The sequence below is a fragment of the Artibeus jamaicensis genome, unplaced genomic scaffold, assembly GCF_021234435.1.
Source record: "Artibeus jamaicensis isolate MK-2021 breed Jamaican fruit bat unplaced genomic scaffold, CSHL_Jam_final contig_354, whole genome shotgun sequence".
Taxonomy (NCBI): domain Eukaryota; kingdom Metazoa; phylum Chordata; class Mammalia; order Chiroptera; family Phyllostomidae; genus Artibeus; species Artibeus jamaicensis.
The window spans coordinates 105042-132472 of record NW_026521803.1 but is presented as its reverse complement, the minus strand read 5'-3'; the positions used below and the strand labels follow the sequence as shown (position 1 = coordinate 132472).

Sequence of the window (27431 nt, the reverse complement as noted above, 5' to 3'; positions counted from 1 at the left end):
CATCTGAAAACTAATTGTCATGATACATCATATCAATAGAATTTTTAAAAGCACATGATTGTTTCAACAGGTGCACAAAAAGCATTTGACAAAATCTAACATCCATGGTAAAAAAAAAGAAAGTACTTGATAAACTAGAAATAACAGGGAGTTTTCTCAACATAATAAAGAACACATAAAAAAATTCACAGCTAACATCATACTTAATGGTGAAAGACTGGACATTTTCTGCCTATGTCAGGAATAAGACCAGGATGTCTATCCTCACCACTGTTATTCAACATTGTACTCACCATTTTATTCAACATTGTACTCGATGCTCTTAGCGGGGCAATTAGGCAATGAAAAGAAATAAAAAAGCTTTAGATTTTAAAGGCAGAAATATAACTATCTATATTTGCATTTCACATGATCTTATATATATATATATAATACCCTAAGGAATCTACCAAAAATAAACTATTACACTAATCTGCAGGTTTCAGGATATGAGATCTATTATAAACATCAATCGTATTTCCATACACTTGAAATAAATGATCTGAAAATTAAATTAAGAAAACAATTCCATTTATAATAACATCCTAAAAATAAAATGAACAAAAGACATACAAAGGTTATATACTGAAAATTACAAAATGTTGTTGACAGAAATTAAAGATAAATAATTGGAAAACATCTGGCATTTATGGATTGGAAGAATTAATATTGTTAAGATGATAATATTCTTTAAGCTGATCTAAAGATCCAACACAATTCCAATCAGAATCCCAATTTACATCTTTGTAGAAATTGACAAGTTGACTCTGAAATTCATATGGAATTACAAAGGACACAGCATAGCAAAAACAATCTTAAAAAAAAGAACAAAGTAGAAGAACTCACACTTTACAATTTCAAAACTTACTTCAAAGCAACATTAATTGAGCAAGTGTTGTATTAACACAAGAGTACACATGTAGATTAATGGAGTAGAGATTAGTGTCCAGAAATAAATGCATACATGTATTATCAATTGATTTTCAACAAGGGTGCCAAGATTATCCAATGAATAAAGCATAGTCTTTTCAACAATGGTGCTAGAAACAGCAGGTAATCATATGGAAAAGAATAAAGCTGGACCTTCGCATTATATCATATACAAAAATTAAATCAAAATAGATAGAAGCCCTAAGTATAAGATCTAAAAATATAAAACTCTTAGAAGAAAATATAGGGAGGCATCTACATGACTTTGGATTTGGCAAAGCATTCTTACATTTGACACCAAAAGCATGAGCTGCAAAATAAAAAAAACAGATCAACTGGGCTTTATTAAAATTAAAAATTTTGTGCTTCAAAGGTCATTATCAAGAAAGCAAAAACACACTCAACAGAGTGAAAGAAAATATTTACAAAGTATATATCTGATAAAAGACTTGTATCCAAAATACATAAAGAACTCTTATAATTCAATAACAGTAAGACAAAGAACCTAATTTTTTAATGGACAAAGTATCTGAATACACAATTCTTCAGGGAAGAATGGCCAATAAGCACATGAAAAGATGCTCACTATCATTAATCATCAGAGAAATGCAAATTAAGACTACAAAATGAGATAACACATTATACCCACTGCTCGACTAAAATCAAAAAGTCAGATAACAATTGATGGCAAAGATGTGGAGAAATTGGAACCCTTGAACATTGTCAGTGAGAATGTGAAATGAGGAAGCCTCTTTGGAAAACATTCTGAGTTATTTCACCTGTTAAACATAGAGTTACCATCCTTCCACTTCTAGGTATATACCCAAGGGAAATAAAAAAGTGTTCACACAAAATGTGAATGTTTATAGTAGTATTTTTCCTCATAGCCAAAAGGTGGAAACAGCCAAATGTCAATCAGCATTTGAATAAATACATGGAGAATGGATAAACAAGTGTGTTATACCCAGACAATGGAATGTTATTCATCCCCCCAAAAAGATTAAAGTACTTATATATGCTATAACATGGATGAATCTTGATAAAATTATGGGAAGTGAAGAACACACAGACACAAACGACCACATAGTATGTGATTCTACTTATATGAAATGTTCAGAACAGGAAAATCTAGAGAGACACAAAGTAGATTGCAGGTTGCTTAGAACTGGGGATTAGTGGAAGAGAAACTGAGGGGTGATAACTAAAGGACACAGGATTTCTTTTTGAGGTGATGGAAATGTTCTAAAATTGACCATTCTGATGGTTGCACATATCTGTAACATACTAGAAATCTCTGAAGTTTATACTTTACTGAGGGAATTGTATGGTATATGAATTATATTTTAATAAAGCTACTTTTTAAATAAAAACCTGTCATGAGCTTAACACAGAAGTAAACATTTTATATAACAATATCTCATTCCTATGTTCCCATTTTGCAGGTGAGGAAACTGAAGCTTAACAGTTAAGTAGCTACTCCCAGGTCATGTTCTGAGGAAGTGTCAGAGCTGGCACTAGAGCAGAAATACTTACTCCCAAATCACTGTCGGATATATTTGTTGTATTTGAGTAGGTAGTAAAATAATTGCTTTTCCGTGTATTTTACCATTTAATTCTTAAAACACCTGCTGAGATGTAGATATCTCTTATCTTAGTTTAGAAATTTTTAAAAACCTGATATTTACCCAAATGATGTAAACTGGCAAAATTTAAAAGCTGTTCTTTCTACTGAAAGTCCCATGCTTACTCCACCTCACCAGAGCTCAATGTCAACTGCCTCCACAAAGGTCAACAGAAAGTAGTCCACACCTACCCAGACATGTTGAGTGTAATACTCATATTAAATGGAGACTTTTAACTACATGCAAAAGGAAAGTAGGTCCAAGTCTAGAAAATACTTTTGCAGTGGAAATAATGTTATCAATGCATTACTTCAGTTTATTTATGATTTTTGGTCTTAGCTTAGATCACAAATATGCAAGGACCACCCTTCTATAAGCCAAATTTTTCAGTGCATTAATTCAATTCAAGAGTAATGTGTTTTGAGCCTTCATTCTATCACCACTTATTTATTTAGCTGAATTGCAGATCAACTTAAAAAGTACATTAACAGTGAAATAATCTTTTTCAGGAAGGCAATTATACAAAACATGTCAGTAATTTTATAGAAAATAAAATGCCTATTTTATTTTCTTAAATTTGTTTTCAGAGATTTCTGAAGTTCTGGAAATGCACATCTCTTGGTGGGTTCAAGTCAGCTCCCTTGAAGCTTTCTAGAGTTTTCCTAAGAACAACTCAAAGAACAATAAGCAGATCCTAAGACTGGGAAAGTCAAAGGGGTAATGAGCAGCAGGAAGCTAAGCCAGAGGGGCCTTCATTATCTTATCATGCTCTCTCCTCCCTCCTCATCCTGAGAAATAACTGAAAGGCAGACAGAAGACCACCTTCAAGGTAGAGAACCTGCATCTAAAAGCAGAGAAAGTTCAAATTCCCCTTGAATCTTCCTACAGTAGGTCTTGGGCAAGCACTCTCATTATTGTCCCAGGTTAGTTAGTGCTCAGGGTATAAAGAGTTGATTTCTGCTAAATATCATATCTTTCTATAGAAAATTATAAGAACTATATTTAAGGGCCACCAGCAAGACAAATCTTTTTTTGACACTATGGTGGCCTGCAAGAGCAGATTTCATGACAGCAGCTTTCCTTACATGCAAAATATGTTATTTTAGATCATTGCCTCAGCAAGGTACCTATTCTTAACATTCTTGGAATGCCGAATGTAATCTGATCTTCAAAGAAGAGGGGAGAAAAACCTCAGGAGAGCTGATTAAATACCTGTACAAGTACTGCTTGAGAGATTTAGGGTCATTTGGCATTTTCCCAGGAAAGTCAATCCTTCAACTTCTGGCTTGTCAGATTTCCAACTTTAGACTCTCCCTCAATTCCAACTTATGCAAGGATGAAAAATCTTTAAGACCCTGAAAGCGTTCATAAACAAAGAAGTCACCGCCAGTTAAATGAACCAAAATCCAAATGCCTGGGTTACCTGTTCTTCTGCTCTTCTCAGTGTATTGATGAAAGAAGCAATCAGTTTTTTCTAGAGCAAAGGGACAGTGCTTCTTGCAGTGCAAATGCCTGTTTCATTAGAGCCCACACAGAGTGCCCTTTACTAGAGACCTTTTGTTGGCTTCAGCTTTAGCCACAATTCTGAATAAGTTTGAGAGAAATGATGTGCTAGAAAGCATTTCAGGTATCCATTACTCAGAGACAAGACAGGAACCATTCTTGCTGGGCAAGGAATGCCTGCAAACTCTAATAGTGAAAGAGAAACCTGCTTGGCTCATTTCCTCTCCCTTTTCCAGCTCTGTTTTCTGCAAATGTTTTAACATAGCTTATCTAGACAGCAGCTGACATAGGCCACTGATTCACTTTGGGTTGAAAAAATGATCTCTTGAGGATAACAGTCTTAGTCTGTAATTGTAGAATTGTTACTCTTTTCCTAATACAAAACAATCAACAGAAACAAACATATGAATACAGTCAATAAAAAACCTCTAAGATAGTCGATTTCTTTTACTTAAAAGTTTTAATTTATTGATTCTTTTAGAGAGAGAGGAGGAGGAGGAGAAAAAGTGAGAGAGAGAAACATGGATTTGTTTTTCTGTCTATTCATACATTCATTGGTGGATTCCTGTGTGTGTCCTGCCTGGGGATGGAACCCCACAAGCTTGGTGTACAGTCAGTGCTCTAACCAACTGAGCTACCTGTGCAGGGCAGTTTCTTTTACTTTTAATTTTAGTTGGTTAAACATGACTTGATGATAGGGTGATGTAACTTTCAACTGATGGCTGTTGTCCTCCCAACTTTTCCTAGCTTTGGCTTTCCTCTAAATAAGAAGCTTTTTGTGACCACAAATCTGAATGTCATCTTCCAATCCAGCATTTGTTTGTGCTACTGGTGATTTTTTAAAATCTCCTGCCATAGTCAAATTTATTGAGATGGAGAGTAGAATGGTGGCTGCTAGGGCCTGGGGGATGGGAGGTTATAGAGTTATTACTTAAGGGGTATAGTTTCATGTTTGCAAGATGAAGTGGGTCCTGGAGATGGGTGGAGGTGATGATTAGACAACAAAATGAATGTGCTTACTACCACTGAACTATATACTTAAAATGGTTAATATGGTAAATTTTATGTTATCTGTTACAATAAAAAAATTAGAAAAATATCTTCTAATTTCTATGCTTATGTTCTCCTAGGCTAGACAGGTTTTGTCTGATCATACATTTAAATGTCAGTTTCAATAACTTAAAAGAGCCATAAGATGGAAATGTTATAAAAGAAATTTCACCTCATTGTCTTTTGTTCTAAGAAGGGACTTCCCCTGAGAATAACATTCTGGCCTCTCCCCACTTTCTCACTTTTTCCTTTACTTGAGAGGAAAGTGACTTGCCCTACTACCAAGTTCTCACCTGCTGTCACCTGCCTGCCTGGAGGAGATTACCACTGAAAGAAGCCTTTCGGTCCCTTCAGTACTGGTTTTGGATTGTCCAGATCTTCCTGGAACTGGATGGGCTACTTTAATGCAGAAATGTATTAGGAAGCCAGTGCAGTGATACATTAAGCTATGGCTCTCAATCTTGTTTTCATTCATTTGTACAAATACTTATGGAGTCACTACGTGTTCTAGTCACTCTTCTAAGCACCTGGAAAAAAGTAATAAAGCTATTACTTTTATTTCTGTCTGCCCAAATCCTGGGTCTTAATGCTTTGTTCAGGAAGGAAAGAGAATATTATGTATTGACCTGCTTAAACCTCTACAATTAATATTCTAATTTTCTTATTCTAATTAGCTCAATGTGGAATACATGTAAAATTCTCAGTAGACTCTAAGCAAAAGTCAGTCCTTCTCAACCATTTTCCTTTACAAATGTTGGAAAATGCAAGCAATATGGAAATTTAGGAAGAAAGGCTAAAGGATAACAGAAAAGGAAAGCATAAGCTAAAATTAGGACAGAGTCAGATATTATAATACTTAGAGGTTAGCACTGACAGGAATCAAAATAAAATGGGTAAGATTAGCCATCTGCAAAATTATCACAGGAAATAAGTCACCCAAAAGATGATTCATGAACATATTGCTGGCAATTTGAGGGTGCTTTCTAAGTCGCACCAGGGGTCTAGCATGCTTCCCTAAAAGGGAAGTCATCAGTTTAAAATGGAACTGGTAGAAGATTAGTAGTAATTTAAGAAATTGCAAACTATCATAAGGAAATGATAGAGGTTTTAAATGACAGATAAAGAATATAGAAAATGAATAGTATAGTAGAATTTGTCAGTGTGTCCTCACAACTTCTAGGGAAGAAAACATGATGCTACCAAAGATTACTGGGGGTTATCACAGACAGAAGTAGTCCTAGAACCAACAGGAGCTATTCACCTTGTTCAGCAGTTGGGTAGCCCCTAATTATTACCTGGTGTATCTATTCTTATTCTATGCTTACCAATCACTTGTTGACCCAACTGATCACCAAGCACCAACTCCCACCTCAGCAGTCAGGTAATCATGGAAAAATGTCTACTAATAATCACATTATTAGATATAATTCCCAAGGTAAATAAATGAATGATGTGCTCATTTCCAAACCACTGTTAGTAAGTTAGACCAAGGGAATCGATCCTCTAGAACTATGCTTATTTCAGATAACTAACAAAATTAATGGATCTTCTGTAAGTGTTGCTCTCATTCAGGTTCAGTTATATCAATATATGGGGTATAAATGACTAGTTTATCTCTGTAATTCTTTTTTAAATTCCCTCAACTTCTTTCATTTCCCATTCACTCAGTCTCAAAAATCTTAAAATTCTTTAAAAGTCCTTAATCTATATCATATTTTAACACCAAATATATCCAATGGATTTTTCTTCCTAATAACGTTTTCCACCTCAATTTAGGCCCTCAGGACATCATAATTATGTGATGGCAAAAAATGTTAGGTTCTGCTTGGTATGATTACCCATGCCCATCCTAATCCCACCTGTCATTCATTTTTTCCATAAGAGCCCCCTTCGAGGTCAGAGTTAGACAGGAGACACCATGGTCACTGTGGAACTCACCAAAGAACCAGTTAAAAACAGAAGGCAGGAAAAACAGAAAACCCTTGATTCTTAAGTACAAAATCCTTTGGTCTTGAGGTAATACTCAAAGATTCAGCTTCATGTATACAACTCCCATACATAGACTAAAAGAAAAAAACTAAAACACAAAAAAAATCAAAACTCAAGCCGAAAAAGAAGGAAGTGAGGTGAGAGGTTGGCAGAGAAAAAGAAATAGGTTAAACATGAGTGTGATGAATCCTGGGAGAGGACATAATAAATCCTCTTAGTTAAGTTTGGGCATCCAATGGATAGACAGTGGGGCTGAGAGACAGAAGACAGCATACCTGGGGGAGAAATCCCCTTTTCCTACCCCACTGTTTTGCCATCATTGAGAACAAGCTGCAAGATCAAACTGGTGGTGAGACTCATATGTAGATAACAGCTGGAGACAATTCACCTAGTGCCTTATGGGCTGGAGTGGTGTGGATCATGCCTGAATGCTCTCTCATGGCCTTCCAATTCTGGAGACTACAGTTACCTAAGAGAGGGGTCTGCAAGGGGTTTCACAGTCAGAATGAGGGAAATTCTTGTAAGGAGGAACTCTGTGGACAAACTGAGCTCCCAATGACCATCCACCCATTGTCTGAGAGGACAGATGAGACAAGTGACATTGGGAATAGACTCCAACATAGTGAGGAGAAGATTAAACTGAATGTCTCTCACATCCACCTTCTCATTCCTTCCACCCCCTCCTGAAATGATGGAGGTTCAATGAGAAAACACAGAATTGGACTTCTTTTACCTGGAAGTGACTAGAATAAATTTTCTTCAGCAGGTAGAAAGAAGACTTAGCACCAGAAACTGAAGTGCTTTATAAAAAATTAGAACAGTTACAGGTTTTGTTAATGTTGTTACACACTTGACTAGGACCTTTAAAATTTGTACCTGCTACTCTTATCTTACTAAAATATACATTTTAATAAGCTTTTTGCATCTATTTTACATACTGCTGCCAAATTAATCTTCCTAAATACCTACTTTAACAGTGCATTCAATGGCTTCCTGTTGCTTTCAGGACAAAGCCCAAACTCTTCATCCCTGAAGCATTGTGCAAGGCCCTACACCATCTGCTCCCCAGCTACCTTTTAACATTTACCTTCTGCCATTTTCAATAGGAATCCTTTGCTTCTAGAGAGCCATCCTCCCGACTTCCAGATTCTCTGCCTTTGTTCATCAACTTCTCTAGTCACCTTCATTGTACCTGAAGTGTTCTCCCTGCTTTTCATTCTCTTATATAAATCTCAACTTACCTGTCATTTGCTTAACAAATTGCTTTTAACATTCATCCTTGTAGCTTTTTAAATACATCTCTTCATTTTTATTCCACTATGTCATAAGAAAAACAGTGAGGAGTTGACAGGGGAAATGAGAAGAAAGGCTGATTACCTCAGATGGGGCTGTCAGGGAAGGCTTGTAGAGAGTGTGCCCATGTGGTGGACCATGAAGATTTAGGTATACCAACATGGAGAAGACACTGGAAGAGGACTCTAAAAGGGATAAAACTGTGAGCAAGGAAATTACCCATACTTTTTGGTATTGCTAAATTGTTGAATTAAGCATAAATTGAGTTCATTTTCTTAACTCCTAAATTATTTGTTGTCTCTACCACTTTCTTTTGTATGCAACTGATATCTATAGCTACACCATATCATGTAGCTATATGATATATAGCTATATATACTACTTTACATGTTATCTATCAACCTACCTCTTGGAATGGTTCATCTATATGACTTGCTTTAAAGTAGAAAAACATTACCTGGGGGTGAGTGGCATGTCTTAAAGAGAACAGATAATTTTTTACTAAATAGCACCAATTTTATTAATGGCAATATATGGAAAGTTAAGGGAATGGACTGTAGATTTGAGCACTGACTACTCTCTGAAACTAATTGCCACTTATTTAGGAAATGAAATGTATAAGGTGTTTCTAGGAAATGAAATATATAAGATGACAGATGTATAGATACTTAGAGTTAATGGTGATTAAAGAATTTGGATATAATAAAAGCAACTAGAGAGAAGATAGTAGACATGAAAGAGAGAACAAGATAATCCAACCAAAGGGCAACTGGTTTTTCTGATGCAAAGAACTAAAACAAAATAAGATGGTTCAAGCACATACAAATTCAGAACTATATGCTCCATTACTCAAAGAAGCCTGTGATCAAAATATTACTGCTGAAAAAGCCAGTTCTTCTAGGGAGGAAATTGAACTTCTAACATAACAAATTGGAGAACTGAATTTTTCCCACAGAAAAAATAAATGGTGTTTAAATTCAGTTAAATTTTTTAAGATTAGTTCAAATAAGTTTTTAGTTAAATGGGCTTTTGTGAGCTGTTTTAGATACAGAGTCAATGTTTTAATATTGTTTCACATGCAAATGAATTCTGAGTGACAAAGACGTAACTTAGACATAGATTACTAGAATGTATACCAGTTTTTAATTTGGAAACTATCTTTATTTTTTTGTAATAGTTTCAGAGCCAAGCAGAAAACTAAACTCAGAACAGAAGTCTAATAAATACCTGTTGGAAAAAATAATAAATGTATGCAGTTACTTAAATCTGAATTCACTGGATAACAAGAGTAATAGTTTGTGCGCTGGATGGAAAATGCTCCCAGTTCAAGCAAAATTTTTGAGGAATCACAAGCACAAAATAGTTAGCACACACTAAAAATGATAATAAATCTTATCACTGCAGAGCAGAGATGGTGGTTCAGCACGTAATTATGTCCTCTTGGAGCCAAAAATGGTACATAGCTTTAACATGGATCAGCAAAGTGGAGGAAAGTTTCAAAGGACCTTGAAAGTAAAATGGACCTCTGATTCTTCAACTTTTTGGGAAACATATGTATATAACAATTTTTACTCTTAAACCACATTTGATTGATTCATTCATTCATTTTATTATTTATTTATTTATTCAGCTAACATATTAATTTTATACCTCTATGCTAACCAATGCAACAAATTTAGCAGCTCAATGCAACAAAAATGTATTATTTTACAGTTACATAGGTCAGAGATATGGGTGAAAATCAGTGTATCATACAGCCAGCTTGACTCTTATCGAAAAGCTCAGAAATGCATCTGCCTGTGAGCCCATTCGGGGTGTTGGCAGAATCTAGTTCCTTAGAGATAATTAGATGAGGTCCTTATTTCTATTTTGGCTGCCAGCTGAGGAGTGCCCTTAGCTCTTAAATGCCTCTCTTTGGCCCTTGCCTATAAGCTTCTACATGTAAGAGCCAACAACAAGGCATTAATATGTTTTATACTTGGAATCTGATTTCCTATTATTAAAATAATTCAGGACAAAGCCCACACTTTCTTAAGGTCCATAACTTATTCTATCTGCAAAGTCCCTTTTGCTATGTAATATAACACATTCACTGGATCCAGGTTTCTTGGCATGAACTCCTTTAGTGGGCCACTCTGTGTACCTCAGCCAATGATAATTATTATTATTACAGACTTTTAATTTAATTAAATTCTTTACTCAGTAAATAAAAAGGGGAAAAAAGCTGGCCATTAACCTTCTTGAAGTCCTGCCAAGAAGTAATCTCTTAGTCACATGTTTCATGAATAACCTCATTTTTTAGCCTCAAAAAATCATTTCCAATGTTAACTATATTAGTGGTTCTCTACTGGTTACTTTACAAATAATCAAACTGCATTTTTTTAAATTATGAAATCATGAGTAGCATACAGAAACTGAACACAAATAAATAGCAAAGATATGACCTGTGTGACTAACTTATTTCTAAATCTTCTACATAGGGAAGTGAAAATTCTCACACACTCTGGCTAAGAGGTAAATTTCTGGATGTTGATTTAGCAACTTATAGAAAAAGTGTTAAAATGTGTGTATTCTTTGATACACACACACATTGCCCTTCTAGGAATTTCTTTTAAAGATATAATAATGGATGTGGATACAGCTTTCACTACTAATATATTTAATACAGCATGACATATGGTAATAAAGGATTAATATAATCTGAATATACAATAAGAAAACAGTTAAATAAATTATACTTCTTTCATACCATGATATAATATTTTATGGTAAAACTTCTAGACAGGCTTGGAGAGCAGCCTGATAGGAAATCAGTGCCCCCAAGTCAGAGCCAAACCTGGGAAAGCTAGAAAGGGCTCAGATTTTTCCATGCCAAATAAACGCAAGAACAGAAGAAATGTCTCTATGGTGATTCCAGGCCAAGTCTCAGCATAGAACAGGGAGCTTAATTTCCCCTGTCCCTAGGTACAACATAAATGTGGAGAAAGACCTTAGACTACAAGAAGTTTCCATAACTTCAGAACAACACAAGCAACCTGCCCACAGTTCTTAATAGAGAGCCAGACCTGGAGAGACCAAGCAGTCAAGACTCCTACATGAACTAGTGACTGAGAACCTGGCACATAGGAGTGCAAATTTATGCAAGCTCCCCGGAACTTTTAGATGCAACCCTAGAGCAGGGGGTAAGCATGAACTGACCAAGATTAGTTTCTGCTACCAATACACTGAGAATTAGAAATAAAGGTTTTGGTGAATTATGAAAAACAAAATTACATTTCTTACAGGTCAGAGATGTCTACATATAACATGAACAGAGAAAGGATTAGAAGTAGATACCCCATATTAGTAATAATAGCTATGTCTCCAGGCGTCAACCATTATGAGTGATCTTAGCTTAATTTTTTGAGATTTTCTTTAATGTCCATTTGTTAAAATAATGGAGTATGTCTCTTTTTTAAAAGATTTTATTTATTTATTTAGAGAGAGGGGAAGGGAGAGAAAAAGATAGGGAGAGAAAGATCGATATGCAAGAGATACATCAGTGGGTTGCCTCTTGCATACCTCCCACCAGGGACCTGGACTACAACCTAGGCATGAGCCCTAACTGGGAATTGAACTGCTGACATTTTGGTTTGTAGGACGATGCTCAACCCACTGACCCTCACCAGTCAGGGTGGAGTAGTTATGTGTCTTAAATGTGGGAGAAATATTCCCATTATTCAATTTTTTGTTACCAAGTCTAATTCAGACCTTAATTACTAGCTATGTCTGAAAGGTACTAATTCTACCTCAGTTACTGTTGAGCACCCTCTTCCATTTAATCAAGCTTCTGATTCTTATGCTGTGTGTGGGTGTGTGGGGACAGGAGGGTCCCTTTCACTACCAGTTGCTTGTTTACATCAGTTCCTACGGGGCATCTATCATTACTACCCCCATGGTCCCTTCAGCATATGATTCTTCACAATATTTGCTTATAATACTTTTTAGTTCATTAAAAATTATAGTAATTTCCCCCATTTTCATCCTAATTTTAGTAATTTGAGTCTTTTTTCAATTTTGTTAATTTTTCTATTTTGGCTTTGTTGATTTTATCCAGTTCATTCATTTCTGCTCTAATGTTTATTATTTTCTTCCATGAACTCATTTTGGGTTAGAAAACTCTTTTTCTAGTTTTTTAAGGTAGAAGTTTAGCTTATTGAATTGAAACTTTTTAAGTATAGGTGTTTACTGCTATAAATTTCCTTTTAAGCACTGTTTTAGCTGCTTGCCATACATTTTGGCTGTTGTGATTTAATTTTTGCCATCTAAAAATATTTTCTAATTTTCTACGTCATTTCTTCCTTTACTCACTGCTTATTTGGAGGAACATATTGCTTAGTTTTCACATATTTAAATGCTTAAGATTTCCTTCTATTATTAATTTTGGATATAATCCTACTGTTACTAGAGAACATATTTTGTATGAGTTCAATATTTTAAAATGTAATAAGGCTCATTTTACAGCCTAACATATCATCTGCCCTGGAGAATATTACACTAGAGAAGAATATGTAGTTTGCTGTAGTTGAGTGGAATGTTTTATCATTGTCTTTTAGGTGTTTGTTCTTTTATTTCTCTACTATTGGCTACATTTTTAAAAAACAGATTATTGAGGTATATTTTCTGTACAAAAGATCATATATATTTTATGTATATAATTTGATGAGTTTGGACTTATGCATGTACCAATGAAACTATCACCACATTCATGCCTACTTTCTTTTTATTAATCAGACATTTGTTTAGTGTACTATTTTTATTCCATTTCTATTTCTTTTACAATACACTTTTTAAGTTATTTTCATAGTGGTTGCTTAGGGGATTGAAATTAGTATACTATTTGAAAACAACCTAGTCTGGTTTAATACTAACTCAATTTCAGAAGAATACAGAAACTTGCTCCAATATGTCTACATTCCTTTCCCCTCCTTTGTGTTATAACTGCCATATAGCTTACATCTTTACATATTATAAGTCCATCAGCCTAGTTTTGTTTATATAGTTTTCTTTTTTTTTAAGATTTTGTTTATTTCTCTTTGGAGGGAAAGGGAAGGAGAGAGGGAGAGAAATATCAATGCATGGTTGCCTCTCATGAGTCCCCTGCTGGCAACTGGCCTGCAACCCAGGCATGTGCCCTGACTAGGAATCGAACTGCGATCTTTTGGTTCACAGGCCTGCACTCAATCCACTGAGCTACACCAGCCAGGGCCTACAGTTTTCTTTTGAATCAGATAGAAGAAAAGAGTTACAAAACGTACATTTATATTGTCTTTTATCTTTATCTATGCAGTTACCTTAACCGATGTTCCATTTCTTCATGTAGATTAAAATAACTGTCCAGTGCCCTTTCTTTCTGGCTTGAATGATTTTCTTTAATATTTTTTGAAGAGTAGGAATTTGCTAGCAACAAATTCTCACTTTTCTATTGCCTGAGGATGTCTTAATTTCTCCTTTATTTTTGATGGATATTTTTGAAGGGTATAGAACTAACAACTGGTAGGCCTTTTCTCTCAGCACTTAAACCTTTATTTTATTTTATTAGCATTATTGTGTTTTTCTCATGAGAAGGCAGATGTAATTTCATTGGGGATCCTTCATATACCATGAGTCATTTTTGTTTTCCTCCTTTCAAAATTCTTTTATTTCAACAATTTGATTATAACGTGTTTATATATGTATCTTATTGAACTTATCTAGTTGGAATTCATTGAGTTTCATGGACGTGATGATTAATTTTTAAATCAAATTTGGGAAGTTTTCAGCTATTACTTCTTCAAATATTCTTTAAGCTCTTTTTGTCTCTCTTCTCCTTCTGGAATTCCCAGTATGCATTTCTGACCCAGTTCTTGCTATGTCACATGTCTCTGTGTTGTTTACTTTTCTTTATTCTTTTTTCTTTCTGTTCCTCAGAGTGTACAGTCTCAATTGACCTATCCTGAAGTTTTTTTATTCTTTTTTTTTTACAGTTTAAATTTGCTGTTGAGCCCCACCAGCAAACTTTTCACATTGTTTATTATACTTTTCAATTCTAGAATTTGTATTTAGTTTTAAAAGATAATTTCTACCTTTTTATTGACATTCTCTAAATATTGACACACAGTTGTCATGCTTTTAATTCTTTAGATATTGTGTTCCTTAGTTCTTTGAACACACCATATCTGATTTAAATTCTTTGTCTGGTAAAGCCAACATCTAGGACCTCTCAGGGACAGGTTTATTGACTACTTTATTTCCTGTGTGGTCACACCTTTCTGTTTTTTAGCATTTTCTGTCATTTTTTTGAAAACTGAAATTTTTAGATAATATAAAGTGGTAACTCTAGAAATAAGATACCCCCAAGGGTCCTGGGTTGTTGTTTTTTGTATTATTTGTTTAGTGACTTTCTTGGACTGATTCTGTAAAGTCTTTATTCCCTGGAGAGTACAGCCAGGGAAGTTTCTGCTTGGTTAGTTTAGTGTTCAGCTAATGTTGGTCATACAATTTCTTAAGCAGGTTGAAATAATAAATCTTTTATATTTTAAAGTATATTTTATTAATTATGACATTACAGTTGTTCCATTTCCCCCCTTCATTCCTCTCCACCCTGTACACCTCCTCTCCCACCATTCCCCCTCCTTTAGTTTATGTCCATGTGTCACAAGTTATTTGGATTCTATATTTTCCATACTATTCTTACCCTTCCCCTGTCTATTTTCTACCTACTGTCTATGCTACTTATTCTCTGTATCTTCTCTCCCCTTCTTCTCCTCCCACTCCTCTGTTGCTAAACCTACATATGATCTCCATGGTTCTGCTCCTGATCTAGCTGTCCTTTTAGTTTGCTTTTGTTTTAGATGTGGTTGTTAATAACTGTGAGTTTGCTGTCCTTTCACTGTTCGTATTTTTATCTTCTTTTTATTAGATAAGTCCCTTTAACATTTCATATAATAAGGGCTTGGTGATGATGAATTCCTTTAACTTGACCTTATCTGAGAAGCACTTTATCTGTCCTTCCATTCTAAATGAAAGCTTTGCTGGATAGATCAATCTTGGATGTAGGTCTTTGTATTTCATGACTTGGAATACTTCTTTCCAGCCCCTTCTTGCCTGTAAGGTCTCTTTTGAGAAATCAGCTCACAGTCTGATGGGAACTCCGTTGTAGGTGACTGTCCCCTTATCTCTTGCTGCTTCTAGGATTCTCTCCTTCATTTTAGTCTTGGCTAATGTACTTATGCTGCGTCTTTGTGTGTTCCTTCTTGGGTCCAACTTCTTTGGGACTCTCTGAGCTTCCTGGATTTCCTGGAAGTCTATTGCCTTTGCCAAATTGGGGAAGTTCTTCTTTATTATTTGTTCAAATAAGTTTTCCCTTGTTGCTGTTCCTCTTCCCCTTCTGGCACTCCTATAATTTGGATGTTGGAATGTTTAAAGATGTCCTGGAGGTTCCTAAACTGCTCCTCATTTTTTTGAATTCTTGTTTCTTCATCCTTTTCTGTTTGGCCATTTTTTTCTTCCTTCTGGTCCACTCCCTTGATTTGAGTCCCAGTTTCCTTTCCATCACTATTGGTTTCCTGTGCATTTCCCTTCATTTCACTTAGTTTAGCCTTTATTTGTTCTTCTAATTTATGACTAAAATCAACCAGCTCTGTGAGCATCCTGATCACCAGTGTTTTGAACTGTGCATCTGATAGCCTGGCTATCTCTTGGTTGCTTAGAAGTATTGATTCTGGGGCTTTGAGCTCTTTTTCTGCGTGAGCCATGTTTTGGTCTGTTTGTGCCTGTTACGTATGAGGGGCAGAGCCTTAGGTGTTCACCAGGGCGGGGCAACCCAGGTTGCTGGGTTGTGACGCTAAATGTGGGGGCGGGGCCAGATAGGGGCAATGGCGTTTATTCTGCTTTCTCTCAGATTTCAGTCCTTTCTGCTGCTTCCCTCAAGCAAATTGGGCCCTCTGGTGCTGGTTCCCAGGTGTGTGGGCTTGTGCACCCTCCAGGACCCTGTGGGTCTCTCCAATGAACTCTCTGTGAGCCTGGGAGCTTCTCCCAGCACCTCAACCCTGAAAGTTTTTCCAGTAGGTGCTTTTAGGCTTTATTTCCCAGCACTGGGGCCCTGGTTTCACTGTCTGTCTCAGTGCTCACTCCTCTGCCTGGTTTGTCTGTGTGCTACTATGTGACCACGAAAGTGTGACTGTGGTCAGCCAGCCCTCACTGGGTCCGCCCATTGCCACCCCACACCTGGGATCCACCAACCACCGCCTGTGCAACCCAGCTCCTCCAGCCACTGTCTGGCTGAATGGTTCATTGTTGTCAGACTTCCGTACAATTCAATTTTCTGTGTTTTGGTAGTGTTTTTGTCTTTGAAACTAAAGACAGCTAAAAGTTTGTTGTCTTTAAACTTGTTTGTGTGAGGAAGCACAGTGTTTCCACCTATATCTCCATCTTGGCTGAAAGTCATTTTTTAATTTTTTCATGAGAAGCTCTGTGTGTATCAGGGAATAGTCTCAAAACTCAAGCAGTTTAAAATTCTACCTTAGATTTCATCTTCTGCTTGTGCATCAAGGTCAGCCAGAAGTCAGAGATTAGAGCCCTCTTAGATCTGGACATACACATAGCCCCACCCATGTGTGTGGCCTTCATGGTCTGTAGGAACATAACAAAGCTTGTCAAAGTCCTTTATGAACCTCTCAATTTCTTTTTAACTTTTTGTCTACCTCTTGTTTACCCCAACTGATGTCACAACATCAAGTAGAGGCAATATTAAACAATTGCTGCTGTTTATTTTTGGAAAATACTCTCTGGGTCTTGATTTGGGTCAAATAATGACAACAGCCTTTTAAGTGGGTCTTTTCTAGAGAGCTGAGACAAGTAAAATAATGACAAAACCATGGGAATTAGATATTATGAGGGACTTTAACCCTGTCTGCTTCTTCTGGGGGCTGCAAGACAGCTAGTTTTCAAGGTTACTGTAGAGTGTAGAGACAAATGAGGGTAGGTCAACTTTAAAAACCACCAATCTTTCTGTTCTTAACATAGTTAGCAGATTTACTTTAGGAAACAAGCCTTAGATAATTGCAAGCCTTTGGTGAATTTACAGCATTCTGAAAAAGTTGATTTTGACAAGTTTTTCCTTGTATATGTATTGCATTAATGGGGGGTGGATATGTGGAGGTCCTCACTCTACCATTCCAGAACTCTCCCCATGGTCTCATTGGGTCCTGTGGCTCTTTCTTTTAAGGGTACCTGAGATTTGCTTTAATCCGGTTTAGTAAAACATACAGGCATGAAAATGCCTGTCATAAGGGAAGAAGTTTATACTTGCTGTCCCCTAGAAGCAGGAGCCACAGCGTGTCATGTAGGGTCACATGAGAAAAATCAGGATTGTTTAGGAGGCAGGCAGACTGAGGGAAAGACATGATCAAGAGCTTTTCCAGATTTCTCTGGAAGGAACAAGTGAGGCAGCGTAAGCTGGGATAGTTTGAATGTTATCAGGGTCCTGAGCAATAAGGGTTACCCCAGTTGTCTGGTACCTGGCCCTGGGATGAGTAAGGAATAAGGCAAGAAAACTGTGGCTTAACATGTAAAAACCTGATGAAGGAGGTGGTTGGGGTAAGACCTGTTGATTGTTGGTTTGCATCTGAAACATGCGCTCCCAGGTAAGTGTGCACTAGCTCTAGGAATTGGTTAGCCCTGGCAGGGGCAGTCCCTACAGGGTCAACGATGCTCCACGATGTATAAGTATTAAAATATAGAACAAAAAGATATGGTTAATACATTCTCTGTAGTTTCCAAATCACTATTGAGAAATAAAAGTCTATGGTCTTCCCTCCCAAAATGCATGACACAGCTTGTCTGGGATCCTATTACCTCCTCAGGAGGGTCAACAGGGGCTAAGGATCACTTGCTTCTTATGACCCCTGGGCATAATTTTTCCTACTCTGGGGGACACCCCACCCTCCCTCTCTAGAGCACAGGTATTTCCCTCTAACCCAACCTTCCCAGGTGAGCTATCTCAAAATATTTGTTGACTCAAATTATCCTGAATCACTGACAATTTTTTTAAACAGTTTACCCTTTTTTAAGGACAGAAAAGTTTTAATCTGCTAGGACATGAAGGGAACATTTTCTATATCATTCTTTGGCTGTTGCAAAAAAAGAGGAAGAAAAAGTAGAACAGTTCAGTTTTAAAATTTAAAATGTGACCACCTATACTCTGTCACATATATACATATATATGGCATTTACATATAATTTTGACATTAGATAAATACAAAGATATATAGTTATTTAAATATCCTTTGCCTTTCCTTAACGCCTTCCTTGATTGCCACCATTTAGTTTCTAATCGATTCTGTCCTCTCTCCACTAATTTTAATTTCTCCTTTTTGTTTAATAATGGTTGTCCATGCTTCTTTTATATCAGTTTTCTGGATTACTACTATTTGTATCTTTGCATGTGCCTTCCACTAGAATGTTAATTTTTATGTGAAGGCCCAGCATTTGCACATATATGTAGTAGAAACTAAAAAGCAAGGTGATCAGCCCTGTCTGGTGTGGCTCAGTGGATTGAGTGCTAGCCTGTGAACTAAAGGGTTGCCGGTTTGATTCCCAGTCAGGGCAAATGCCTGGGTTGTGGTTGCAGGCCAGGTCCCCAGTATGGGGCTAGCAAGAGGCAACCACACATTGCTGTTTCTCTCATTTTCTTTCTCACTCCCTTCCCCTCTCTCTAAAAGATAAATAAATAAAACCTTTAAAAAAATAATGAAGTCTAGGGAGACAGTTTTCTTATTAAAATTTTTTTTTAAAAAATTAAAAGTAAGGTGATCAAATAGACATGATCACCTTCACAAAGTAATAACATTCAATAATAAGTAAGAAGTGGCCTCTTGGACTTTATCTAGTGGTTCTTTTGATGATTCCAAAAGTTTTAAAAAGATAAAAGCCTGTCCCTCTGAAGAAAGCGTATGATTAAAAAAAAAAACAGCATTCAATAGTAGAGTTGGTTATAAACACTCCTGAAAATGAGGCCTGAATTTTGTTATGCATACCATGTAGAAACTTCTTCAGAGGCACTTGGAAGAGGAGACAAAACAGGAGATGATAAAGAACTGTGGCAGCAGACTAGAGAAAAACTAGAAGTATGAGTAAGTATATACATGAAGTGGTGGCTTTGTGGTCTTCTGTTACCCATTCCTGAAACAGGCCTTGAGAATGTAGTTGTCCTGAAGGAGACATCATTCTGTAGCTGAGAGCAAATATACAATTCCAAACTCAGCTCCTCAGAAGAAACAAAGATGCGCCCCCGCCCCACTATCCACCCCCCCCCCCGCCCCCGCCACCTGCCTAGTCTGATCCTTTAAGTCTGGGCCTATCTCAGTAATGAATAATATGACTTGCAATTGCAAAAGATTACTTAAAATAGAAATGTGTCTTTTATAGATGTGGTAGTTGTGGAAGGCAAGTTTAATTTCTTTTAATGTTTAAACTAAATAAAAGCTTCTCATTGGAAACATACCACACTTGGAAATTTTTCTACATGCTACAGTGGACTCTTATTTTAAATACAAGTTCTACTGGTTTGCAGCTTTGATTGAGTGGAGAGGAATAGATTCTGAGTTAGGTTATAAAGACTGAAGAACAATGTAAGGAATAGCCAGAGTGGATTAAAAATTCTGTGCCATTCTCTTTAAGCCTGGGTTTTTTAGTTTTGATTAAAAAGATCACAGAGAAGGAATTACTTAGATTCCTTTCTAAGGTGCTTGTGGGCTTAAAAGAGCAAACTGATAAAAACAGAAATATTAACTACACTCCATTTCTGTTATGTAGCCCATGTCCCTTTGGGTGAATGATTAGGCCTGGCTTTGGTTGCACAGATCACTGGTTAGATTTTTCACTTGGGGACATATACAGCAGTCCTCCCTTATTTGTGGCTCTGCTGGCCATGCTTTCATTACCCATGGTTAACTGTGGTCTAGAAATACTAAATTGAAAATTTCAGAAATAAACTATTAATAAGTTTTAAGTTGCATGCCATTCTGATGAAATATTACATCATCTCCCTCTGTTTCCCTTGAGACATGAATCATCCCTTTGCCCACTGTGTCCATACTGCATATACTACCCACCCCTTAGTCACTTAGTATCCTTCTTGGTTATCAGGTCCCTTGTTATAATATCAAAGTGCTTGTGTTCAAGTAACTCTTATTTTCCTTAATAATGATCTCAAAGCCATTCGCATAACTTTTATTATAGTACACTGTTATAATTAATCTAATTTATTATTAGTTATTGTGATTAATCTCTTATACCCAATTTATAAATTAAGCTTTATCATAGGTAAGTATGTATAGGAGAAAACATGGTTATATAGTGTTCATTACTATCCTTGGTTTCAGACATCCACTGGGTGTCTTGGAATATATCTCCCATGAATAAGATATAACTACTATAAGAAAAAACAAGAACAGGATGTATCTGATTGTGATCTTTTTTATACATATAACTCAGTTCAATAATGACATAAATATGTATACATTATCTCTCATTTCTTGGTATAAAAATGGGAAAAATTTGGGAAAATTAAAAAAATACTTAAGGCAAAGTAAAGTTTACAATCATTAAATTTTGACTGCCATTGTTAGTGGTGAAATGGCACCAGCATGTTTCCTCCATTCAGCAACCTCAGTGCTTGAGTTCTGGCTAAGAACGAATTTAGAGACACAAGTCAGATACAAGCAAAAATTTACTTACGAAGTCTCAGAGGTAGAAGAAGTGAGCCAGCTGGGCTGCATGGGCTCAGGAGTAAAAGTTACAGAAGCAAAAGAAAGGTTCTTGAAGTTTAGAAGGAAAAAAAACAAGGATATGAGCACCTGGGAAAAAGAAGAGGGAGAAATGCTCAGGCATATGGTGGGAGGGGGGAGAGAGACAGAGACAGAGAGGAGACTTTCAATGACTCCTTTGTCGAGGGTTTTTAGTTCAGGGGAGGATCTCAGTAGAATATTCATCAGCTTTTCAGATGTGGATTTTCAGGGTTGTGGTCTCTACTAATTGGTCAGTGCCAGGGCAGGGTTCATTATTTACTGCAGGTGGTCCTGATGTCAACCAGGCACCACCCCAGCTGGCCTTGCTGCTTTTCTGGGCCAGTAGCTGAAACACAGTCAAGGCCTAGATGTATCTGTAGGACTTAGTGCTTAAGGGAATGGTCATGTGAGGCCTTATAGGAGGAGGAGGTCTGCCACATGACTGCAACACACCGGAGGAGGAAAGGTCAGGGGAAGGTCTGAACCACATTACCAGAGATATGAAAGGTCAGGAGGTCTAAACTGCATGACTAGTCATATGCTAGGAAAGAAAAGATCACCCTGAAGGGGAGGTCCTATTCTTCAGTTGTCTGTTGCTAGGCATCCAGGGCTTTCCTCCCTGGTGACATTCCATACCTGGTTTACTGGTCCTACTCTGCACATGCCTGACTAACTGCCTACTATGCCAACAGTACAGTTAATACAAATTTATTTCTCTCATCTGGGCTAAATAGAAGACAACTATTCCACTCTGTTTGAGTCTCTATGCTCAGAAACTTTTTGGTTCTGCTCACTTATTATGCACAGTATTTGAAGACTTTAGAGAAATGGGATATAAACATTTGTCACTTTGGTCTATTCTGCCTTCAAGTGACAAAGCCTATATTATTTGTTAACTTTAATTACTGTGGACAGGTCCTTATCTGTGCTTTGTAACTGGCAGATCCTGTCCCTCTGGTCATGGTGTTGGATGATACCAAATGACGCTTGGAAAACACCACTTTTTTTCCAGGACCAGGGATTCATCTGCCCAGTTAAGAGGGCAACAACACAAGGAGACCCCTCCATGAAGATGATACTCTCCTAATTGAGGTGCCAACTTGGAAACCACATCAGTGTACCCTCACTAGAGATGTACCTATGCATTGGAATGGCTTCACTGAAGTCTAAGTTCCATATTTTACAACCATTCACAATGCTTTATACAATTACTTTGTATCCTAAGGGAATTTTGCTTTTTCTTAATTTGAACCATATTTTTACTATCCAACCTTAGAGATAAAATGCTTATGAATATTCTCTCTCATATTTACATTAATTTGTGAAATCCTGACACTTTCGTCTATATTCTAAATGTCCCTATGTCCATGTTATTGGTTCTTCACCATTTAAAGGACCCTTTCATCTCAGCTTTGAGTTAGCCATTAGTAGTAAGTTGGACTTTTAGAAGAGCCAAGTGACAATGTAAATCAGTGTTCTCTTAATTAATGTCATTCTTGCTTCTCTTGCTTCTAACTGAGATAAGCCTTCCATCTGGGTGCTAGAATACAATGGTTCTTGGTGAAGACTGGAATGGAGTCAGGGCGATGGGTTGTTGGCCAAACAATGAAAAAAATAGATAATTGGAGGAATGGGTATAAATATTTCAGTTCATGTCACTGACATACCTCCCCAAATGTAATAAATGTTTGTTAAGTAAGAATTAATTGCATTGTACTGTATAATTATGAAATTCTATTAATTAATTTCTGGCATTAGATATATTTAAAGCTTTAACTTGTAAAATTAAAACTGTGATGGATATTCATAAAGTTGTTTCTTTTAAAAGTTCTTTCCTAAGATCCATCCATGTTGCTGCAAATGGCTGGGTAGTATTCCATTGTGTATATGTACCACATCTCATGCTAAATGAAATATGTCAGACAGAGAAAGTTAAGAACCATATGATTTTACTCATGTGGGATATAAAACTGAAAGCAACACATGAACAAACAAAACAAACAATCAAACAAAAACTCATAGACACAGACAACAGTGTGCTGGTTACCAGAGGAAAAGAGGCTGAAGAGTAGGAAAGGGGGTCAAATGCATGGTGATGGAAGAAAATTTGACTTTGGTTGGGGGTCACACAATGCCATATACAGATGATGTGTTATGGAACTTGAAATGTACATAATCTTATTAACCAACCCACCCCAATTAATTTAATTAAATATAAAAATAAAAGTAAAATTTCTTTTTAAAATATTAATCAAAATATTTCATATTGTGAATGTGACATTTGTTAAATATAGAAGTTTTTCTTTTCCTAGGAAATGAACCTAGGAAAAAAGAAAAAATTAAAATTGCTCGTATTCCCACCACTTTTAGGATTTGGTGTTCTAACATACCTATTTCCAGAATGTGTGGTATTCACAGGTGAAATTTTGTGGTACTCAACAAGATATAAATTATAAATACAAAGTAGATAAAAGTGCTCATTAAATAGTAAGCTCCCATTATTTAAATTTAATAAAACACTTAAATTATATCTATAAAAGTCATCTCTTTGTATTTCATCTCTACATCTCTCTCTAAGACTCTGAAGCCTAGAAAAAATTAGGTTTTTTTAGATGTGGCTTATATTTGGAATGACAACTATCCTGAGTATAAGGAGATATTCATGAAATAACACGGGCTGTCAATCAAATGCTTATAAGGGCCCCGCAACTAAAATTTCGTGGGCAAAGATGGAGTAATACAAATCTCCTAAACCTGTTCAGCCTGACCATAGGTTTCCCAATGCCCCCAGGAACTCAGAGCTGCTGTGGCATTGCTCACGAGGAGAGGCATGAGAACTCAGGGGCTAATCTGTGCCCTAACTGGGGACTTCTCTTCGATCAAACAGTGTCAGTTTTTCTCTTCCCTCTAGCAAAATGTACATAAAGGGAAATTATGCCTGACTTATCTACTAGAGTTTTCAAGAGTAAATAATGAAAAAGCTAAGGGAAAACTAATAGAACCAATTAATTTAACACTTCAAAATAAAATCTGACAGTTTCAAAACAAAGGCAAATGAGCCATCTCAGTTTGGAGAATTAGGCTGTGATATTCTTTCTCACCAAAGGAATTGTGTTAGCATCAAAAATAGTTTAGAAATAACTAAGCAGGTACAGCTCTGCATGCGTTAGCACTGAAGCTGATCTTATTTTAAATTTTACAAAGTTTTAAAAAGGGGAGAATGTGCACTTGACATCAGAGTCTTCTGAGAACTGACCTGCTAAGCCAAATGGAAACCACATGTAGATCTTTCGAAGCTGAAATGTATTATTAGAAGAACTTGAGTATGGGCAAAGAGAACAGATTATAGGAATACTTATAGGCATGATGGTTTAATTGTGCTTATTGGATTACAGGTTCATCCTGGAGTATTATTGGCATCTTTGTGCTGTGAACCCTGCTATTAACTTTCACACAAATTCTTTTAGATAATCCTTCAAACAAATTCTGTGAAAATATGTATCCTCATCTTACATATGAAGATACTGATAGTAGGAAGGTGTTAGTAACTTACCCAAAGTGTAACAATTCATAAAAGGCAGAGCTAGAGCATCCTTGAACAGTCTTTACAGGTCAGATAGTAGTTATAATTTAAGAAGACACATGGAAATTATGATAGACATCATACTGCAGGCTCTGGCACAAGTTTTTACTACACACAATATTTTAGACACAATATTTTAGACATAAAAAACGGTACTAGAAAATAAATACAAAAACAGTTTTATCTTAGTATCATAATATATTTCTATTTGGAATAATATATATGATCTTAATGTACAATTTTTCAGAAAGGAGGTGTCAGAGATGGAGAAGGTGCTATGATCAGCAATAAAAGCAAATATGTTCTTAGCAAGTGGTATCTATTCAACTCAGCATATCCCTGGTGATATGGTGCTTAACAGCATTACCACAGCAACAAAACAAGTTCAAGTGCACTAATGTTGTAGTTTGGCATATAAATGTTAACTTCGTGTTCTCCTTTCAAATGTTAAAGGGTTATCTGCTGTTTTTTTGCCTCTTCTGCCCAACCAGCTTCCGTTTCCATTTTATGCTATGCTTTTGGGCACCTGCCCCTCTTGTACTTGGAGTTTACCTCATGAAAGGTTTGCCCATGCTCCAAGAATAAAACAAGCAACTCAAACTTGGCTGGTGTAGCTCAATACATTGAGCACGGGCTGCAAACCAAATGGTACATCAATTCCCAGTCAGGGAACCTGCCTCCAGGTTCCCAGTAGGGGGTGCGTGAGAGGCAATCACACACTGATATTTCTCTCCCTCTTTCTCCTTCCTTTTCCTTCTTTCTAAAAATCTTTTTTTTAAAAAGTGCTCCCTGATTGGTTCAGAGTTGGTCATGTGTTGGTCGTGTGACACAGGGTGGTCAAATCAGAGTGAACCATGTTGCCTGTGTATTAGTTTCCTGTGGTTACTGTAACAAAATGTCCACAACTTGGTAGCTTGAAACAACAGAGCCATATTCCCTCAGTGTTCTGGAGACTGGAGTCTGAAATCTGTTTCACTGGGTCAAAATCAAGGTGTCAGCAGGGCCTTGCACCCTATGGAGGCTCTAGGAGATAATCTGTTCCTTACCTCTTCCAGGTTCTGATGGCTGCCTGGATTCCTAGGCTTGTGTCCATGTCACTGCCATTGACACCGATAATGCTTATCTAGACTTCTGGGAGCAGGCTGAGGGCAGAGAAAGGAGGGGCTTCAGGGGGAGGTAGAGCAACACCATGGAATTGAAACTGGGAGACTCTTCTGCACTGAATCATGCTCTTCAGGGCACTGAGGGCATGATGTGAATCCAGACAATATCTTTGGGAACTGCTCAGGGCCATGACAATGATATTGAGTTTTGCAGCATTTCTGGGAGATTGTGAGGCTTTAGTGAACTGACCTAGTGGCTTGCCAGTGCTCTTCCAGCGCAGTGTGTCCTGCTTCCGGCAGCAGATCCCCTGCCCCTCCCACTGAGGCCACCCTTGGTGCTGCTTGAGAGGCCATTCTTGGCACTTCCTGAGAGGCCAGGCAGGTTTTACAGTGTCCTTTTACTCTGTGAGCTCCAAGTATGGGCAACTCATTGCAGGGGGGAGCTAAGGTGTGTGGGAGCACAGAGATAATAGAGTACCACAGGAATTTCCAATACCTCTATGCAAGACTGCAGCAGGGGAAGAACCTTCCACTGAGCATGTGCAAGGCTAGTAAGGTAATTGGATAGGGGGAAAAGCCCTCCTACCTGCTTTTGGTAGCAGATGGGGGGTGGGACTGGGAGAGGGTAGGCACATGCCCTGTAGAGGTCATCAGAATAGTGGTAGGGGGATGCGGTGGACAAAAGGGCCTGTCAGTCAGGGAAAAGCCTAGTCAAGCCTAGGGAAAAGAAGGGATAGGTAAGAAGGTGGACCCACCCAGAGTGTGCAGAAGTTTGGGAAGGTAATTGGTCATTCAGAGGAAGCCCCTGGTCCATTCCACACCCAAAATTGATATAAACCCAGGGAAATGATGAAACTCTCACTTGCCCATCATACACTGCTCAGGACCTGCACTCAGACCGTGCACTGGCCTGGGCCATGTGACTGCTAAGGTCAGTCACATGGCTCACGGCCTCCAAGAAGGAATGTGAGTGAACTGAAGTGTTCTTTGATAGGTGATTGGATAAGGAAGACATGGTACATAGATACAATAAAATATTACTCAGCCATAATAAGAATGAGATACTACCATCTGTGACAACATGGATGGATCTTGAGACTATCAGTGGTAAGTGAAACAAATCAGAAAGAGTTAAAACCATATAATTTCACTCATATGTGGGATATAAAACTGAAAGCAACACATGAACAAATAAGAAAAACAAACAAAAACTCGTAGTTTTTGTGGGTGGGGTAGTCAAGGATAAAGAGGGTCAAATATATGGTGATGAAAGATCAAATGATGATGTACCATAGAATTAAACACTTGTAACTTATATAATATTATTAACCAATGTCATCTCAATAAATTTAATTAAGAAAAGGATATTATGATTGCATTTGAGGTTCATCTGGAAAATCCAGGACAATCTTCTCCTGTCAAGATTCTTAATGCAATCATATCTTCAAAGACATTTTTTCTTTATAACATTTATTGTGCCAGGAATTAGAATCATATCTTTGGGTGGCCA

General features: G+C 37.0%; 1 long non-coding RNA gene across 1 annotated transcript; it reads right to left on the bottom strand.

Moving 5' to 3' along the window:
• Positions 1-292: 292 nt before the first annotated feature.
• Positions 293-25945, bottom strand: LOC128627230 (uncharacterized). The gene is made up of 3 exons (XR_008391379.1): positions 25865-25945; positions 19592-19680; positions 293-321 (listed from the first exon to the last, which is right to left on the bottom strand). It is a non-coding gene; the product is annotated as an uncharacterized LOC128627230 (long non-coding RNA).
• Positions 25946-27431: the final 1486 nt, after the last annotated feature.